Consider the following 21,434-nt stretch of genomic DNA (forward strand, 5'->3'; position numbering starts at 1 on the left):
TATTTTTATAGGAGGAAAGCAGCCCAGGAAGAGCTGCCATTTTCTACTAGAATAGAATAGAATAGAATAGAATAGAATCATAGAATAGAATCATAGAGTTGGAAGAGACCACAAGGGTCATCGAGTCCAACCCCCTGCCAAGCAGGAAACACCATCAGAGCACTCCTGACATATGGTTGTCAAGCCTCTGCTTAAAGACCTCCAAAGAAGGAGACTCCACCACACTCCTTGGCAGCAAATTCCACTGTCGAACAGCTCTTACTGTCAGGAAGTTCTTCCTAATGTTTAGGTGGAATCTTCTTTCTTCTTTACTAATCATGGTTACCTGTATGTATTTGTAGAACAGGGTTTCCCATACTTGGGTCTCCAGCTGTTTTTGGACTACAGTTCCCATCAACCCTGACCACTGGTCCTGCTAGCCAGGGATGATGGGAGTTGTAGTCCAAAAACAGCTGGAGACCCAAGTTTGGGAAACCCTGTTGTAGAATGAGGTAAGAAATGATATATCAGGGATGGCATCGGTATCTTGTGTCTTTGGGCAGCTGCCCAGGGTCTAGCAGCCTGGCAAGGTCCACTGTTGGTGCCTGACCCCTCTTTAAGTCTAGCCACCATTTTAATTTCCCACAGGGTCTGTGACATAGCTTTGTATTGCGGTAGATATTCTGCTGTGAGATATTTTCCCTGGGCCTTTTCAAATCTGTGGCCAGCCTGCACTGATTTGGGTGAGGGGGGCTGTTTCTTTTCTAATGCCATTTTGGGCTTAGTTCTCCAGTGCACAGATCCTCACATGCAGCAACAAGCTGGATGCATCCGTACAAAATAACCTCTGTGCAATCACCTGTGGAATAGATTATGGATGTTGGCTTGTGGCGGCCATCATCCTTCATCATCTCGAGCCATTCAGGTGAAAGAAACAAATTGCTTTATGGCCATCATTCAGTTTTAGACAACTCTGAAATATTTATTTTCACACTTCTGCATCTGATAACCTGTACAAGGAAAATATTTCCAAGAAGCGATACAATAAATCGGTGAAAGGGGGAAGCATTATACATTGACTCTCATGCATGCAGCTTCCTCCTTCCCTTGCCTCCCTCCAGCTGAAAGCCTAACAAGGTATCTGGCCACTCCTTTGACTAGGCATGGGTGGTTCTCGATGCTGACTTTTCATATGTAGATCTAACCATTCTACTCCTTGCCAGGGCTGTGTATGCAGTTAATGCTCCAGACTTTATCGTTATTACTGGGGTGGATCCAGACTAAATTAGTTGCACTTAGTTCCCATTGGGGGTGGATTTAAATCATGACTTGACTTAAACGGTTTGATTTCTGTGGGTCCCGATTTCAATGAACTTTAGCCTGCAATCCTAAATGCACTCACCTGGGAGTAAGTACCAGTGAGCATAGTGGAAATTACTTTATGCTTTTGGAGTTATTATCTCCCAACCCATTTTAATTCTTTTTAAGATTAATGAATGTTACCATTTGTAAGAGATGCACTGTTGTTGTTTTTTAAAAAGTATTTCCATGAAGAACTATTGCTTTAAATATATAAACAGAGTTTGGGAAAATGAATGTACAGTTACAGCTGCTCAAGACTGCTCTCTTTACATATTATTAAAACATATACATACATTTTCAATCAATGAAATGGAAAGGATTTTCTAAGATTGCATTATTAAGAGTGAGAGCAGGAAGAAAAACATGTAACTATATTTGCTACCTTGAAATAATTTTGAATGTATTTGACCTGTGTGAGTTTCAGGTTTTCAAATATGAATGTAACATTTGAATAATCTGTATTTCCACACATAATGTAACACAAAAGTTGCTTTATACAGTGTTTGCATTACATCATTATATTTATAATGCCATAAACCGTCTGAGTTTTTAATTTCCTTATCTGATGGGAGGCAATGCACCAAGCTCTGCTGCCAGGCAACTTTCCATTGAAATGAGTGTGGCCTCACAGATCCTTCAGTGAAGAGAAACCTCATTGTGCCATTTTACTGCTCTAAAATGTCTTTATATGTATAAACACTTACACAAAAATGCACGAATAGCGATTACAGAGAACTGAAGCCTGTCCTACATCGATGATAAGCTGGTACAAATGAAAACAGATATTGGCTGTCACTCAACAGTTCAACATAAAGAACCTTATTTACAGAGGCAGATTAATCCCATTTGCATCACTAAGCACAGAAATCTGTTATTCAAAAAGAGCATATGGGACTCTGAATGCTGCAGCTCAGGGGAGAGGAACCTCAGGTGGGGGGGGGGAATGCATCTCTCCACACCTCTCTATGTAGCTCTTGGTATTCTTCTTACAGGTTCTGCTTTACATCCTCCTTGAGTAATAATAATAATAATAATAATAATAATAAATAAAAAAAAATATAATTTTATTATTTATACCCCGCCCATCTGGCTGGGTTTCCCCAGCCACTCTAGGCAGCTTCCACCAGGATATAAAAATGTAATAAGTGGTTTTTGCCTGACCAGAATGTGTCCTTGAACTCTCTAAATGACTGTTCCTTGCTTTCTTAGAGGAGAGAGGAGTGCATGAGTGTGTGTAAAAACTAGACTTCAATCAAAGGTGAAATGTATTTTTTTACTTTAGGGGGACACACACAACAAGTATATGGGAAAACAAAATATACTTTTTTTAAAAAAAGTATTCTACATGCACCAAAACAAAATAAAGCCTCTTCCCTTAAGATATATTAGGAGTGGGAGAAGGAGGTAGAAGACAAGTGTGTACACAGTTCCCATGTGAGTTGGGGTTTTGGGAAGGAAGGGAGAAAAGTAATCTGCCATTAGGTGAGGGAGAGTGGACTTTCTCAGCTGAACTCATTGCCTCAGCAAAGAGAGAATAGCCACTACCCTGGAGAAGGATGAAGATGCCATCATCCTAACTACAGCCAATCAGGCAGAAGCACCACCCCGCTGCCTTTTAAATTGATTCATTTTCAGCTGCTGGGGTCTGCCAGTGCAGCAGCAGTGGTCCTGGAGGGGACCGTGACCATCAGGGCTGTGGACCAGTGCCTTACACCCCCAGCACCAAGCCTGACTTCAAATGAAGATCTAAATAAGTGGCCAGACTCCTATGGGATCATTTCTAACAGGAGAAGGGTGTTGGGGATCAAAGTCCTTGCATTATGGTCCTGATTTGGTCTCTGCTCCCCAAAAAACTTCATTTGATCTTGAGAAGCAAAAGACATGCCTAGTCTCTAACATACTATTTAAGCAAACTACTAATGTAACATGTAGTTTTCCCATAAGACTGGGGGAACTCTAGAGAAAACCATGCCCCCTTTTTTTTTTACATTGGAATAAGAACCTAGGACTTCAGGGGCAGGACAGAAGTATTTCATGGCAAAATCCTATACATGTCCAGTCAAAACGAAGTCTTGTTGCATTCTGCGGTGCTTAGTCCCAGATATGTGGGTCTAAGATGCAGCCAGAAACAATTCAACCAAAAGCTATGAGCACTGTGCCAATGAACCACTAAAACTGCTTGCTAAAGGCCAAGCTAGATTTGATGGGGAAGGGTCATGCATATTTCATTCAAGCGTCTGCTCCAGTCACATTTATGCCAGGGTAGATGGATTCTTTTTTTTTAAAAAAGTATGGAATGGAGCATGTGGGGAAAGTGAACATCTGAGTTTCCTTTGCTTCCAGTCCACTTCCAACAACAACAGAGAGCTGGGTTGGGAAGAAAAAAATGCTCGAGACAAAACAGAGAGCAAAAGGATGCAGGGCTTCACTCTCCTGACTTCCCTGTGCTTCATTTTATGCTAAAAAAATGAAAATAAAATCTCCGCTTTATATGTGAGCAAAGATATACATGAATAAAATACATGTGGCTGCATCATAACATTGGACATGAGAGAACTGGAAAGAAGCAGTGGACGTTATGCATTCAGAGCATGTTTGGTTTTAGCTTTTAATACATTGTCATAAAAAAGCTACTCTAATGTGCAAATAAGCACACAGTTAAGAAGAATGAAATGTTCTGTCACATGCATCCTCTTGGGGTCTTTCTTTAATTGAACCGCTTGCCTTTTCACCTCATTAAATGTCCAGCTATTTCTCATGTGCAGACATGGAACAGGAGGGAGAGAAAGAGGCATAATAACTTGCATTTTCCTGTGGTTTGAGGGCTCTGCCTTGCTTCATGAATCTTGATTGCTGGACTATTTAGTAGAGTGTTACGAACAACCTAAGAATACTTCCTTCTTTTCTGAGAAAGCATTATTTTGCTTTCTAAAAATAAAAGTGGGGAAAGCTTGCGGGAACCAAACCAATGTAAATGAGAGTGTTCCTATGTTCCTATGCTTGTATATTAATAGAAATGTTAATAAAAAAACCTGTGATGGTGCAATATATGGCTTGTTATCTTTCATTTGCTACAGTTGGGCTCCTTTTACAATGTCTGCATTTGTTGTACCAGTTTCCACGATGAGAATGTCTGATGTTTTGTGTTTTCACCTCATACATCACATTTGTTCATGCCATAAAAGGAGTACTTATTTGACTCTGGCACCTCATGCCCATGTTATCCTAAAACAGGGCTCAGCAAGGTTTACTTCACCTGGGCCAGTTCACTCCGGTGGAGATCTGTCTGTGGGCCAGATCATACGCGTGCATAAGTGCGCCCGCCCGCAGTTTCCGGCATCTGTGCATGTGCAGACATGATTGCCAGCACCGCGGAAACTAGTCCCCGTGCCTCACTGCGCTGGTTTAGCGCAGCGCACAGGGACTCGCCAAGTGGGCGGCTCGGTTTGGGGGTGGCTCATAGGCCGGTTGAATGACCCCCGTGGCCCATGGGTCTTAGGTTGCTGTAAAGGTAAAGGTACCCCTGCCCGTACGGGCCAGTCTTGACAGACTCTAGGGTTGTGCGCCCATCTCACTCAAAGAGGCCGAGGGCCAGCGCTGTCCGGAGACACTTCCGGGTCACGTGGCCAGCGTGACATCGCTGCTCTGGCAAGCCAGAGCCGCACACGGAAACGCCGTTTACCTTCCTACTACTAAGCGGTCCCTATTTATCTACTTGCACCCGAGAGTGCTTTCGAACTGCTAGGTTGGCAGGCGCTGGGACCGAACAACGGGAGCGCACCCCGCCGCGGGGATTCGAACCGCCGACCTTTCGATCGGCAAGCCCTAGACGCTGAGGCTTTTACCCACAGCGCCACCACGTCCCTAGCGCCACCACGTCCCTCTTAGGTTGCTGAGCCCTGTCCTATTCCCCCCATCAGATTACCATGCACACACACAGAGAAATAGGGAGAAATGGTGGAGGGTTTTTTGTGGGGTTTTTTTTTGCTATTAGTATATTCCCACAACTATAAATAGCTCCGTATAGGAACACATGTAGTGGGCACTCAATACGGCAGTAAAGGTCAGCTGCATGGGGTGAAAGTGAAAGTGTAATGACTTGCTGACCTATACAAACAAACACCATAGCTGGCAGATGAAATCTAAGCCAACAGTGTGCAGCGCAGGCAAATACAGCTGACCCACTCAGTGCTCATTATGTGGAGGTTAGCAATGGGACCCTGGCAGTAGGGAGGTCACAGAATGAAGAAGAGAGCCAAGCAGAGCTAGGCAAAGGCGTGTGGGAGACTCTCCTTAAGATACATCCATTGAGGGATGCGGGTATACGTTGGATGTGTTGGAAGTGCAGCAGCAGGGATCATTCAATTAGTAAGCCAAGAGTTAATTCTGTTGACAGTCTTCCAACCGAGGAGTGTGCTTGGAGGTGCTGCCTAGATTGCTGACGTACCTCAGGTTCTGATGGGCTGGCTCGTTCTGAGGGAGTTTCTACTCCATATGTGTCAGGGGTTCAGGAGCAGAGTCACAGGAGAGGGAAGAAACGGAGAGCGAGGGGGAGGAGTCGGAAGGAAATGTCAGCGGCGACAGTAGTCCGAGGTCTCTGAGTCTCTCCAGTGACTCGGAGGATTCACAGAAAGGGGCCCCCATGGTCAGGGCAAGGGGGACACCTCGGGAAGAAGGGGCCAGAGGGGACTCAGAGAGTAACAGCTGGAAATCCGGACCAGCTTCCCCCCCAGAGTGCAGTAGGGGGGAGGAGTCCAAGGCATCGGGATCAGGGAGCGCGCAGGCAGAGGGAGAGCGTGAAGCAGGAGTGGCCACACCCTCGTCAGGGAGCGAGGAAACGGTCATCAGGAAAGTTAAACGCGCGCGCACGCCAAGTTCAAATGTACAGGAGGGCGGCAAGGTGGGCAGCCCGGGTAGGGAGCCAGGTCCTAAAGCACGCCGAAGAGAGGGGGAGGAGTCAGAGGGGTCCAGCTCTGCGTCAGAAGAGTCCAGGAGGGAAGAGACCCCGGGGGGTAGTAAGACCCAGAGGAAGAGAGAGAGAAGGAGGAGGTGGAGTAAGATTAGAGTTTTAAGCTGGTGCACAGGGGGCGGAGATCCAGATAGAGCTTCGCCGGTCTAAAGCTCAGACGTAGAGCTGGGACGCTGAGATTTGTAAATGGAGACTATTCTTCAATAAAGACTTTGATACTGTACTACCGGCTAGCGTTGGTCCTTGGTGAGCTGGGACCCGGAGCCAGCTCTGACAATATGTTTAGTTGATTCTTCCTGCTTCGAGCAAATAAATTAGACAAAACCTCTCTGCTCTTTTCTCCTCAGCTATACACTGCAGTTTTCTTAGTCAAATGCCATCAACACTTTTCTCTCTGGACTCCATCCACATAATTTAAGTGGATTGCTAACCACATGCACCTCATGTGTGGTCCTCTTATGAAATCATTCCCTTTCCCCCCACCAGTCTGGCAAAAGCAACTGTGGACATAGTCTTTGCAATCTTCACAGTAGGACTCAAGTCAGGCACAATAAATACAACAGTGTTCCTTTTTGAAATTTTCCCCAGTATCCACACATCTTGTTTAGCAATAGAGGTGCCAGACCAGGAGTGAGGCAAAACGTAATCGTAACCAGATATGCAGTACAGGATTTCTGCATTTCTATGAGCTAATTAAAAAATGGGAGCAGGGGAACAGCCCCGTAGACCATGTTTGCTCTTCATACCATTCACTGATACCTCCAGCTGGGTATTCAGGAAGTCTCACTGCTGCTGTATTATGTAGTCTGATAGATGAAATTTGGCAATTTGGTTGGAACACTGCCTAGTGCCACGTTGAGGAAACAGCCATGAAAACTCATATTAATTATCTAGCCTTTATGACATGTTTCCTTTTTTAATGAGAAAATTCTATCAGTATCATAGCAGGAAATGGTGGAAAGCCCCCTTACACTGAGAAATTCTTTATGTAAGGAAGGTTCTTTTAGGTCAGTAATTTGAGCAGAGGCAGTTAAATGCTGGGATATATTATGGAAACAGATAGTAAATGTTTCCTGAGTGTTCACAGTGAATGCCAAGGGCATTGAACACAGCCCCCTGTTCTTGCCAATATAACAGACTAGATAACTGTTACCCATTAGATTGGCCTGCAGGCCTGTTACTAAGGGAAGTATTTGCCTAATTGAGCCATAAATGACTTTTGAAAATGTTTTCTGCTTCTGACAGGGACATGGGAAATAACAAAAGTGAATTAAGGGCTAATAGGAGTGGAAAATTTGAGATAGGCCTTTTATCAGTGTGGTGAAAAATGATGGCATGAACGTAATATTAGGAGAATATTTGCTGTGGCTATATGATATGGGTGTTTACATGATATATTTAACAGCTTTCTTTATCTGTGGATGAACTATTATTAAGAAATTATCAGTAAAGTCTGTCAGTATCTGTCAGTATACAAAAGAAACCTGCTTCTTACATCTTATGCTAGAGCAATAATATATTCACTGGGTGACCTTGGGCCTGTGCGTAAGTCCCTTTTGCTTACGCAGGTGTCCAGCGACCCACATCCAGGGGAGCTGTGGGCACGCTAATGCAAGAACCAGCAAGAAGCAAGGCTGTGGAGGCATTTGGCATAGCAAAAGCTTCTTTATTTACAGCAAATCAAAACAACAATCATAGCTAGTGTGAGCAGCAGCTTCACACATGTCTGCTCTGTCCGAAAGTAGGTAACAACAACAACAACAACAACAAAAGTACAAAAGCACACAAAAACAGAAGTACAGTGTCTGAGTTCCGTTCCCACATTCCTATCACTATGGAATGTAAACAGTGGATCATGAGATCCAACAGCAATGAGAGAATGAAATTACCAACAGGGCCAGTCACTGCATCTTGGACCAATCTATTTTACAAGGATGTTGTGAGGATTAAATGAGGAGGGAGAGAATCATACACACCATCTTGATCTCCTTGGAGAAAAGGTGGACTATAAATGCTATCAACCAACCAACCAACCAACCAACCAACCAACCAACCACTTTCTTAAATACCCAACAAGGAATGCACATAATACTTGCAGCTACACGTTTGACTACTGTTTAAAAATCTCACCAATCATCTATTGGAGAATGGGAGCAGGCCCAACAAATCTGAAGGGAAGTCCCTAAGAAGTATGCCAACAACAATGCAGGAATCGCACAAGTTGTTATGTGGGGCTCAAGGTGACACAGTTCTAAGAAAGGACTTCAAAGTGGATTAAAGAATTTGGAATGAGTGGTGCACTCAGGGTAGGACGTTGAGGGCAAAGTCCAGGCTCCCGCTTGTTAGACTGAGCCAAAGTGCTCCCAAATGCTACAGGGCTGACTTAACAGGGCTTGATGGAAGTGAAATAAAACATATCACTATATAACCACTTTGAGCATAAGACCAGCATCTAAAATTACTCAAATGCACCTCTAAAGGTTGAGAACTGTTCACAGTTTTTCAAGGAGTAGCTCTATAGTACTGTAGTTAGTTGCAAGAGAGAAATGGGAAAGGAAGAAAATATAGTAGCCATATTCATTTATATCCTACTTTTCTTTTATAAGGGCGACATTTTTATCCACCTCTGCTTTGTGGAGCTGTTACTTCCAATTAGTGCTAGAGACAAGATCAGAAATGCTGACAGCATTATATTTGCAAAGAAAGAACTGCCATTCCCCCCTAAGGGTAGTCTCTCACTAACCCTTAGTGAAAATTGGTTTTCATTTGCAGGAGCTGGCAAGGAAGTCTATATTAATACCCTCCTCCTGTGCCCCATCTTAAAGCTCCTACATGCTACAGGCATGAAGCATTTTTTTCTTTCCATACCTGTTTTTTTTAAAAAAACAACAACATTGAAACTTAGTTCTGGAGAACTTGAAATCTTGCTCATTATTTTGCCATTGTTTTGGTTCAGGGAGGTTACTGGACTCAGAGCCCTCCGTCCCTGTTTTAATTGGCTTCAATAAAATGTATTGCACTGCTATTGCCTTTTTAAAAAAAAGACAATTAAAATACAATGAGGACAAGCATGGCTATTTAGAATTTTCAATGACACAATGAAACTTCATAGTACTGGTGGGAGAAGTGGGTGGAAGGACAGAAGCTTCCACTCACTTCTGGGCACCACAATTTAGGAAATATATTGACAAGCTGGAATGTGTCCAGAGGAAGGCAACCAAGATCATCAAGGCTATGGGAACCAAGCCTGTTCAGGAAAGGTTGAAGGAACTGGGTATGTTTAGCCTGGAAAACAGGAGACTGAGAGTAGATGTGATAGCCATCTTCAAAGTATCTCAAGAGCTGTCACATGGGGGATGGAACAAGCTTGTTTTCTCCTGCTCTGGAGGGTAGAACTCGAACCAATGGCTTCAAGTTACAAGAAAGGAGATTCCAACTCAACATCAGGAAGAACATTCTGACAGTAAGAGCTGTTTGACAGAGGAACGGACTCCCTTGGGAGGTGGTTGGCTCTCATTCCTTGGAGGTTTTTAAGCAGAGGTTGGATGGCCATCTGCCACGGTGGCTTTAGCCAAGATTCCTGCTTTGCAGAGACTAGGTGACTTGGAGTCCCTTCCAACTCTATCATTCTATGATTCTATGAAGTTCCTGTAGTTTCTTTTCTATTCTCAGACTTGCTGGATTAGAGAAGAATGTGAGACTCCTGGAGTAGGCCAGGAGAACGTTGTCAAAAATAGGCCAAGGATGAAGAGCTCAGGGCAGGTGATGAAAACAGAAGGATCAAGGAGAAAACTCCCACTGACCCTACAAATAATGGAAGCATTTTGTGGCCCAATGGCAAAGCACACCTTTGCGACTGGTCTGCCCAATTGCAAGTCCATGAATAGTTACCTACATTAGAGAATTCCTATGTATCCATGCCCATTAGCTTGATGGGGTGCCCAGAATCTTGGTATTGTTTCTTTATCTGTCTTTGTTCTGTATTCTCTGATTGTTCTTATTGGTAATTTGCCCCTCTTAGTCAGTTGTTGACATCTGTTTGTCTCAAGAGACAAGAGAGTATGTCTCTGGGGGGGTTGAAGTCAAACCACTGCATTAGCAGCACTGAAGTGACCTTTCTGGGATACAAGCCTAGGCAATGTGTATGGAGATCCTGGGCTGCCCAGATGACATGACCTCTTGGTATTGCTGATGTGGTCCAAAGACAAGCAGAACAATACATTTGGCACCAGCTTGGTTGCAGGAGTTGCTGGAAGGAGACATACAAAGCACCATCCAACCGTCTTAGGGACTCCACTCTAGATTTGTGTAGGGTTTACTCCTTAGCCTTCTTCACGCGAAGATATCTTGCAACACAGTGGAGGTTGAGGACCAGAGTTTTCCTTCTAGATGGGCTACCTAGTATCTTTATAATAATCACAGACACTTGTTATTCAGCTACCAGACGACAGAGAAAGATACAGGGGAGGTGAACTGCTGGAGAACTTCCTGGAGGCATTTGATAGGCCACTGCAGTTCTAGATCGGAGTTGGGGGATCTGTGGCCCTCTAGATGTTGATGGACTCCAATTCTCATTGGGCCCAACTAGATGAAGGGAGTTGTGCTCCAGTATCATCTGAGGACGATCACTGTCTAATCTGTAAGGGATCCATTTCACCTAATTCTCTAGCAAATTCTTCTTTGAAGGGAAATGCGTCCTGCTTCATCTACTATTTGTTTCCCAAACACTGACAAATGCATTCAAGCAACTAATACATTGATTCTATTTAGCAGTCAGTGAAGGTTTCCTCAGTGTCCATTTCTAACCATTAGCTGGCATGCTAAAGATGGCTGTGATTCTGTAGCAATGAAACCCAAGAGAACTGAGTGACGTAGTTGTCTAGGCAATGAATTGATTCACAAACAGATAAGCTAGAGGTGACCACCATATGAACACGATCCCATTGGAGACATAAAGCTGCCAATTGGCTATCCCGTTTCCCTCAGCTCTCTGGAGATGCTGGGAATAAACCAAATTACATTGAAGGGTTAGTTAGATTTAAAGATAATATTTATGTGGTTTTCTCCCGATACCTGAAGTGTGCAGGTAATTAAACGAAGTCTATTCCTAAGGCAGCTATTGAGCACTCAAGTCCTGTGTTTCAACATAAATGAGTGATGTGCTCTTAGGGCACATGGAATTAATGCAACTAAATTACATGGCTTTATTCAGCAGCACACATCATTCAAACGAAGTGTTAAAGCAGCAAAACATAATATCTCCAGCATGACTGGAAAATGCAAAATGGCATGAATTCTAATATTGGGCAAAAAGAAAACAACAAATATCAGCTATTATACAAACATAGATTTCGGATGGAAGGAGGATATTCTACATTTCTTCAGAGAACTATCTGGAAGTCTGAGCTACAGCACAGTGGTACAAAACTGCTTTGAGATCTTGACCAATGTACAATATTGCGCCTTACACAAATTGGGTCACAGTGAAAATTGAGAAGTGTAGTTTTCTCTCTTGGATAAAATATCAGTATTGTTAAATTAGTTGCCAGGAAATGGGATTCCTTATCAGTCAGCACGGAAGCTTACACAATAGTGTTGAATCAAAACAATCTGTATTATATTTTTATACAGCATTTAGCTTTCTCCTCTTTCAGTATAATGGAATAATAATAAAAGCATATCAGCCCAGGTAAAGGGCATTGACACAGTCCCCAAATCACAGCTTTTAACATATGAATGTATTATTGATCAGAAAATTAATCACTTGCTTGACCTGTGATATGGTTCGTAGATGGTCAAACTGTGGTCATAATGGCCACAGTCCTGAATCTTTAGGCTTCCACCTGTGATTTTGCCTGTAGTATCTAGGGTGCCTGGGACGCGGGTGGCACTGTGGGCAAAACCTCAGTGCCTAGGGCTTGCCGATCGCATGGTCGGCGGTTCGAATCCCCGCGGCGGGGTGAGCTCCCATCTTTCGGTCCCAGCTCCTGCCCACCTAGCAGTTTGAAAGCACTCTTAAGTGCAAGTAGATAAATAGGTACCGCTTTATAGCGGGAAGCTAAACGGCGTTTCCGTGTGCTGCGCTGGTGCTGGCTCGCCAGAGCAGCTTCATCACGCTGGCCACGTGACCCGGAAGTGTCTTCGGACAGCGCTGGCCCCCGGCCTCTTGAGTGAGATGGGCGCACAACCCTAGAGTCGGACACGACTGACCCGTACAGGCAGGGGTACCTTTACCTTTACCTTTAACTAGGGTGCCTAGTCCTTACTCAGATATGATGAAATCAGATAGTTGCTGCTAGGGCTTCCATCTCATTTTAAATTAAATTAAAAAGAGTGAAACATCAACAAACCATTGCAGCCCTACCTTTGGCTACAATCCATGACTTCCTGACCTTTCTAGTTTAGTATCCTGCAACCTACAGTGCATGTTGCTGACATGGTATACAGTCAAACCTCAGTTCCCGAACATCTCAGTTTTGAAACGTTTCGGCTCCCAAACACTGAAAACCCAGAAATAACTGCTCCAGTTTTTGAACGATTTTCAGAAGCCGAACAGCTTCCGAGCCGTGTTTTTCCTTTTTTTTCCTCGCCAACTTTGCAGCCAGTCCATTGATCCTCAGTTTTCAAACTTTTCGGAAGCCCAGCGGTCTTCTACAATGTATTAAGTTCGAAAACCTAGGTTCCACTGTAATTCAATCTCAGCAGAGTTGGGGGCAGTTTATTAGCTTTTCTCCACATCTGAAACAAAGCAAATGCCAAAACCATAATGTGGAGAATTGGCATTTGAGCAGTAGGAAAATGACATGCAGCACGAGGCATCTCACCTGTCTAAGGCATAATTCCTTCTAGCCGTGCCTGTGATCAGGATAAGACCACAACTCCAGAATCATACTGTAGGTTGCATTGAACAAGCAGATAACAGGGCTTATTTTGATGATGGCTTTCTGTCAATTCCAAAAATATGTTATGCTAAAACAGGTGCGGAACCTCAAATCCAAAAGGCATCTCTTTATAAGGCCTAGGGGAACAGACTGATCCTGTTCTTCATCATGAGTGTTTTTGTCTGGCTGAGATTTTTGAAAGTTTGACTCTGCCAAAAGTGTGTCAGATTCATGATACTTCTTCTCTAAGATATGGTTTAGGCTCTTTGCCAGCAAGTAATATTATCCGATTTTCTATCACCTGCAGAAAGCCAGGCTCACTGGAACATTAACTAATGAGACACTTCATATTTTGGAAAAAACAATTTTTGGAAATCATCAGTTTAAAATATCGTGTTCTGCTGGATTGCTCTTTGTCACTCATTTATCTTTACTGATTCAAATTCAAAGTTTAGTCAAATTTCTATTCCAATTCATTTTAAAAATGCAAATAGCCCCCTCTGTCTTTGCTGTAGCTGCCCTGGAAAATATACAAATTGCTTTTTTACTTCAATGTTTTGGTGTACGCCCCTCAGCATACTTTTAAACTCCAATATGGACACCTGATAACAAAACAAACTTCAACCCCAAAGTAAAATTTAAACATATTAGGTGTTCAAAATGGTACTTCTTTAAAACAAAGTCTGAGAGAAGCACATGGTTTTCACTTGGTATCTCAAAGTAAACGGAGGAAGTTGCTGTCTGTTCTGCTCAGTAGCTATGGTATTGATGAATCTAAAAAGACCACCTTTGAGATATTTGCTGATCCCACTTCCCAAAACAAAATAATCTAGAAAGCAATCTAGAACACACTAAGAACAATGTTTGAAGAAGTGAAAGAAAGCATTTCTTCAATATGCTGGACCTAGGCTGACTGAGAAGGGGGGGGGGATAGTTCCAATCCTAAACAGGCACATAACTGTTTTAAAAAGCTGGCCACCTGTTGATCAGTTGTTTGGCAGGGGGAAGAGAGTAAATGCAGATATGCCTCTTAAATAGTTGATTGGTGGGATTCCAGTGATCGACACATACATATGCAGCTGCTAGATTTGATGGAGAATCTCACCACACCCACCATTTGAGCATGTGGTTTCTCACTCGTTTTGGAAAGCTAATTTGATCAGAGGTTTGAGAGACAGCTTCCCATATTTATAAGCCTGCTCTCTCATGAAAATAGCCCTTAGCTAGACCGCAGTGAGTGTTCATATGTAAATTCCAGGTAAAAGAAAAATACCAAGATAGTTCTCGCCCTTTCTTATTTCCACTCTTTCAATACCAAGAGAAACATTAGCTGCTTGGGAAAATAAACTTTTATAAATGCATACATGTATGCATTCCAGCATGTATGCATTTTATAAATGCATACATGCTGGAAAGCATTCAAGAGTGATTTTTGATATTTTTTGATCACAGAATGGCGAGAAGAGGAATGAACCCCCCCCCCCGAAATTTCAGCATTCTGTTTTGAAGCTCACTGGCTCCCTACAGTGTAGGTTAGTATATATTGGAATGGAAGGATATAGGAATCCTGTTGAAGGCCCTACTATGGTATAAAAGGGAAATATGGACCCAATCTTATTAAGAAGAATCTAATGATCAAATCTGTTAGCATGAATTGGAGAAAGGTATAAGATTACTTATCCTCTGATATATCCCATCATTGCGCCTGTTTGCTTTAATGATAAATCAAACTTAATTTGTTAACCGATAAATTTTCATATGTGGGAGAGGGTGTGTTCTAGTAGAATACCTGAATTTCTTTCGGATAGACAAAATATGTGGTGTGAAGATATTTGGTTACATATTGTCCTTTGCTTTTTCAGTTCTTTCAAATCAGACAAAGCTTAAGTCACAACCAAACCACATGCCCCTCCCGCATTGGCTTGGAATTGCGATTTGTTGAGGGTCATGGGAATTGTAGTTTTGTGAGGGCTAAACTACAGTTCTCAGGATTATTTGGGGGAAGAGCTATGTGCTTCAAAAGAAAAGGAAAAGGTTGAAATAAATAAATAATGAACAATGGGGGGGGGTGGAGAAACATGATACAGCAGAAAACTCTGCATTTTATGATATTTTGCTTATAGAGAATGAGCAGCCTTGTACCCAGCATTGGTCAGCAATTCTAAGAAACAAAAAAGTGGTGCAGTTTTGAAATCAATGGTTAAAATCAGTGTAGTTTTGTTCTTGCCCAAACACCTCTCACCCTAGTGAGTAGTGGGGCTTTGGAAATGATAGTAGATCTGCTACTTCACAGACAAATCTCCCTCACCCTACCCAATTGTCTGTCTGTCTGTCTATCTATGAACATTAATGTGTATCTGTGGAAAACACATCTTGACATATTTCTGCGGAGAGCTTGGTTCTCCTCCCTCCACCCCCTGGAAACTCAACTCATGCTGGTTAGTTAACTGAAAGAAAAGGTTTGCCATCAGTTGGGCAGTTTGGTATTAATTTAATACAAGACAGGGTTTTCACAGAGTCCATTTTAGACATGTAAAACTAATCTCAGTGCCTTGGGTTTGCAAGGTGGCATTTATCATGCCATTTGTGTAGCAAAGTGACTTCACATAATTAGGTTTCAATGACTAGTAGGCAATTTCCTCATTTTGGAAATTTCACTGGAGAAAATGTATATAGATTTTTGTAAGGCTAAAAACTTTGAAAACCATGACCTTTTCAACAGTCCGTTGAATGTCACAGGCAATTACGTCTCATTGGGATGTGGCATTTGCATCCTGGGATTTTAAATTTGCTTTCATGGGGGTATTTTATATTTGTATGAATCTGATATTTCATTTATACACATTGGGCACAATATTGCCAAAAAGAAGCAATATTAAGTTACCTTGATTTCGGTGGAAGGAAGGTAAGCATGTGTTCACTGCTTTTAATAATAATAATAATAATAATAATAATAATAATAATAATAATAATAATAGTCATTTTATTATTTACACCCTGCCCATTTGACTGGGTTGCCCCAGCCACTCTGGGCAGATTCCAACAGATAAAAACAGAATAAAACTTCAGACATTAAAAATACAAGGCTGCGTTCAGATGCCTTCTAAAAATTGTGCAGTTCTTTATCTCCTTGACATCTGATGGAAGGGCGTTCCACAGACAGGGCACCACTGCCAAGAATTTGATTTGATTTCCACTCAAATCAATAGAACAATACTTTTGGATGGATTGTATTAAGTGACAGATATAAATATAAAGTTAGGTCTGTACAACTTATAAGCCTAAAGGTCAAATGCAGGATAGCAGCCATGTAGTACAGCCTACAAATTGTTTGACATACAATCCATTTTTGCTCTCCCAGGAAGCTAGCAAACAAACCAACCCTGACCTTTCCATCTATCTGACATATACAACAGTTCTGGGCACCACAATTTAAGAAGGATATTGAAAAGCTAGAATATGTGCACATATAACAATTATTACTTCCAAACCTTGTATAAAAGGTAAAGTAAAGGTACCACTGCCCATACGGGCCAGTCTTGACAGACTCTAGGGTTGTGTGCCCATCTCACTCAAAGAGGCCAAGGGCCAGCGCTGTCCGAAGACACTTCCGGGTCACGTGGCCAGCGTGACATCGCTGCTCTGGCGAGCCAGAGCTGCACACGGAAACGCCGTTTACCTTCCCACTAGTAAGCGGTCCCTATTTATCTACTTGCACCCGGGAGTGCTTTTGAACTGCTAGGTTGGCAGGTGCTGGGACCGAACAGCGGGAGCGCACCCCGCCGCGGGGATTCGAACCGCCGACCTTTCGATCGGCAAGCCCTAGGCACTGAGGCTTTAACCCACAGCGCCACCCGCGTCCCTTTTTCTTCCAAACCTTGTATAATTCCAGCATAATTATGTAAAGCTGAGCTGAAATTTCTCAGATTATTTTTTTGGGGGGTGGGATTGTTGTTTAAGTAATCTTGTTGCATTTATAGTATTGAAATGTGGGGGTTTTTGTATGCTATTATATTTGCGATTGTTTTCCTATGATATTATGAAACTGTTTTTGTAGCATTTGAAACGCATTTGTCAGGGGTTCAGGAGAAGAGTCACAGGAGAGGGAGGAAACGGAGAGCGAGGGGGAGGAGTCTGAAGGAAATGTCAGCGACGACAGTAGTCCGAGGTCTCTGAGTCTCTCCAGTGACTCGGAGGATTCACAGAAAGGGGCCCCCATGGTCAGGGCAAGGGGAGTGCCCAGGGGGACACCTCGAGAAGAAGGGGGCAGAGGGGACTCAGAGAGTAGCAGTTGGAAATCAGGGCCCACGTCCCCCCCAGAGTGCAGTAGGGGGGAGGAGTCCCAGGCATCGGGATCAGGTGGAGCGCTGCCAGCGGGAGAACGTGAGGCAGGATTGACCACACCTCCGTCGGGGAGTGAGGAAACGGTCATCAGGAAAGTTAAACGCGCGCGCGCGCCAAGTTCAAATGTACAGGAGGGAGGCACAGTGGGCAGCCCGGGAAGAGAGCCAGGTCCTAAAGCCCGCCGAAGAGAGAGGGAGGAGTCAGGGGGGTCATCGTCAGCCTCAGAGGAATCCAGGGAGACAGGGGCCCCAGAGGGCAGCAGGACCCAGAGGAGAAAGAAGAGGTGGAGTAAAGCCAGAGTCTTAAACTGGTGTACAGGGGGCGGAGACTCAGATGGAGCTTCGCCGGTCTAAAGTCTAGATGTAGAGCTGGAGCGCTGCGGCGTGGAAATGGAAACTGTACTTCAATAAAGACTTTTGTACATAAATACCAGCCAGCGTTGGTCCTCTGTGAGCTGGGACCAGGAGCCAGCCCTGACAGCATTCCTGTTTCCTATGTTGTAAATTTCTTTGGGCATGATTTGTATGTGTGGAAAAGGGGCAGACAAATAAAATCAATGAACGAATGATTTCCAGAAAAAGAAGGCTGCTTTGCAGAACTTTCTCTGAATATTCTACACCACATTTGTACTGGCTGCACCATACATAAAAGTCCCTGCTAACAGAGTTACATGACATAATGCAAAAGGTCAAGGGAATCAGGAGAAAAGCAAGCACTGAGGCAGGTACTCTTTCATTGGATGATGGATGGGATCATTCTAGCATCCTCTTAGCCATCATGTTCCACCTGGGAGACAGGTGGTGCCGCCTCCCAGGGAATTTTAGTGCTCTGGCAGGTGGCAGAGGCCAGAAAGAGTTTCTCTTTTATTATACTGTCCTAAGTTAATTAAGCTCTTATTCATTTGCCCGCTAGCAAGTAATGCATTGTGCCTATGGCAATGGATATTTACAATTTTATAGGTGAAAGGCTCATTTTGCTACTTTTCAGAACAAAAGACTTCTGAACTCTGCTTCGGGTTAGATTAAATTCTGCATTAACGGTGGTTTTCTGGAAACTGAAAATGCACTAATGTAAACAATTACCTGGGCTACTTCCAGATTCAATTAGGATGGTATCTGCTGCTGCCGTCTTACAGAAACACCTGTTCCCTGCATACAAAAAAATCCACGTTCCCTCAGCAAATTCTAATGGGAAAACTCAGTAGACAGGTGTTCATCAAGAGCCCGTGAACCTATTTGCAAGGTGTAGAAAATCCAGCTAGCTCTGTCATTTATCTATTTTTTCCAAAAGCAGGAAATTGATTTAAAAGACAGCTGAAAACATTATGGGTAGAAAATTGTTTTAAATTAAGAATGGCAGAGCTGGGGAAGGGCAGAAAAAGAGTTGCTTTCAAAGAGATCACTAAATTAAAAAGGGCGTGTATGTGTAGTTAAAGCTAGCCTTTAAATTTTTTTATTATTATAGCCCTGCTCAAAGTAGACCCACTGAAGTTAATGACCATGATTGACTTAGTTTCATTAACTTCAATGGATTTACTCCGAGTAGGACTAGCACTGGATATAAAGTTGGGTTGGGGGAATTCATAAAGTACCAAAACATTGTTTTTAAATATGCACAATATAACCTGATGCATGTAGATGTGGGATAAATGCATGCTATTTATTGGGTAGTCTCATGTGCATTTTTCTGCATAGATGGTGGGTGGTTCTAGCTTTGATGGTGCTGATAATTTTGGGGGAGGGAGAGAAAAGAAGCAGGTTATCACAGCTGTCAAACTGACCCTCAGTTGAAAGATTTGCAATGCAGGCACAGCCTAATAAGATCAGCATATGTGTAGCCACAAGTAGTGGATCTGTCCCCCCACCCCTCACAAAAATCACTATCAAAGGAGTACAATGAATATGTTGAAAACATATATCTTGATTAAAAGGAGGTTTTTGTTTGCAAGGGGTTTGGCAGTTTTGCTTGTCAGAAAGCCATTTCCCACACATGGCTCCATGAGATATTAAATATAAAATTATGCATACGGTTACAATTCATTGAGCAGGGGAGAAATGACAAAGAAAAATCTTTCTGGAAAGCTTATCTTCCTCATGAAAAAATCCTGGAAGGAAAGGAGGGCTGGGGGTGGGCCATTTATTATTCCTGTCACAAATGCAGAGCAACTGGGCTTTGCTTGGAATCAATTCACCGATACTGTATTTAAATTTAAATTCCACAGAATAAGCATGGGGAATTTGTGGGCCTCCAGATGTTGTTGGACTGCAATTTTCATGCTCCCTGACTTCACCATTGGTCGTGCTGGGTGGGACTGGTGGGAGTTGGAGTCCAACAGCAGCTGAAGCACCACAGGTTCCTCATCCCTGGCACAGAGAGTCCACCTTGGGCCACCAACAGGTCCACCTTGAGAACACTTTGCAGCCTTTAGCTCAGCCTTTTGTAGGTCACTTCCCATTAGAAGTTCAGAAAGAGAAGTTACCTGGGCTGATAGTTTAAATTGCTGCAACCCTACGCCAAAGGATAAATGGACATAAATCTGACATCAGGAATCCCAAGACAGAGAAACCAGTAGGAGAACACTTCAGTCTCCCAGGACATTCAATACAAGATCTCAAAGCAGCTGTCTTATTACAAAAGAATTTCAGAAATAGACTTGAAAGAAAAGTTGCTGAATTACAACTTATTACTAAACTGAAAACTATGGAGAGACCTGGTCTGAATAGGGATATTGGATTCTTGTGTCATTACACATGCTAAAGCTATTTTTGGTCATTTGCATACTATCCCTTGCTTTTCCCTGTAGGACTAACTACAGTCGTTAACAGTCGTCAACAGGTTTACCACATACCCATTGAGTCAATCACCTATCTCCTACTACCCTTCTGAGAAATACCCCACCCCACCCTCCCACTATAGATAAGGGTCTGGTGACTTCTGTTACAGAGTATCTGAAGAAGTGTGCATGCACACGAAAGCATATACCCAGAACAAACTTGGTTGGTCTCTAAGGTGCTACTGGACATTTTTTTTTTTTAGTTTAAATTGCTGTTTAAGAAGATTCATTTGTTAATATATGCCACCCAAATCAATCAAAGAAGGAGTGCACACATAAACTCTCCTACATTAGAGAGATTAGATGTGAATAGGTATCACCAGCTCATATTTAAAAGTGCTAATATGCATCCTTCATGCCTTGCAGCTAGGCAGTTTTTCAAATCAGTATTCACCAAGGAAAATGACATTGTTTTCATTTATTTTTTCTACTGCATTTTAATCAGGCTCACATTTATTTTCTTACAAGTAAAAAACACATCACGGTGCCTGAGGTGACAAGAGTGCGCACCAAAAAAATTACCCTAACTGTTTATGTAAAATTTAAATGGCACTTATGTGGAAATGATGGGGGTTTTTTGTCTAGTCTATTTGGGCCAATTACATCTAGATAGATATCTATATAATTTATGCTAGGGTAATTTTATGACACATTATTTGGGAGGTTGCAAAATGCCAACCTTTCAACAAGAGTGAAAGTTTCTTAGGCCTCAGTTCAGTTTCTAGCAAGTTGCTCATTTTAATCCATGGTCCTGCAGCCATTAGCCTTGCCTTGTTGCCTTAAGAACATCAGGCTGAGGTCTCCAGACATAAGACAAAGCTGAACACTGCTATCCACTGTATATAGTTCTTCTGGTCTTTGAAGTAAAGATACATATGTACAGATCCACTAACACTATCACCATGCTAGTTTACACTGCTGTGTAAAACCCACTGATTTGGGCTGGGGGTATTCCTGAATCCTTTGCTGTTGCTTGACGCTCAGTGGCATGGAATGCCTTCCATCAGTTTTGGTTGGTGGACCAGCCGTGCCCCTGTCTGGACAGGGATAGCCTAACTTCTGTTGT

At 42.9% G+C, this 21,434-nt stretch overlaps 1 long non-coding RNA gene across 1 annotated transcript in view; it reads right to left on the reverse strand.

Annotated features, from left to right (window-relative positions):
* LOC310681466 overlaps positions 1–20,240 on the reverse strand; it is a 250,213-nt gene extending 229,973 nt beyond the window's left edge. Inside the window, exon 1 of the long non-coding RNA XR_014513330.1 lies at positions 20,102–20,240. This is a non-coding gene — a long non-coding RNA (uncharacterized lncRNA). The remainder of the gene's footprint in view (positions 1–20,101) is intronic.
* Positions 20,241–21,434: the final 1,194 nt, after the last annotated feature.

Source organism: Podarcis tiliguerta (assembly GCF_965153285.1).
Source record: "Podarcis tiliguerta genome assembly, chromosome: 7".
Classification (NCBI taxonomy): Eukaryota; Metazoa; Chordata; class Lepidosauria; order Squamata; family Lacertidae; genus Podarcis; species Podarcis tiliguerta.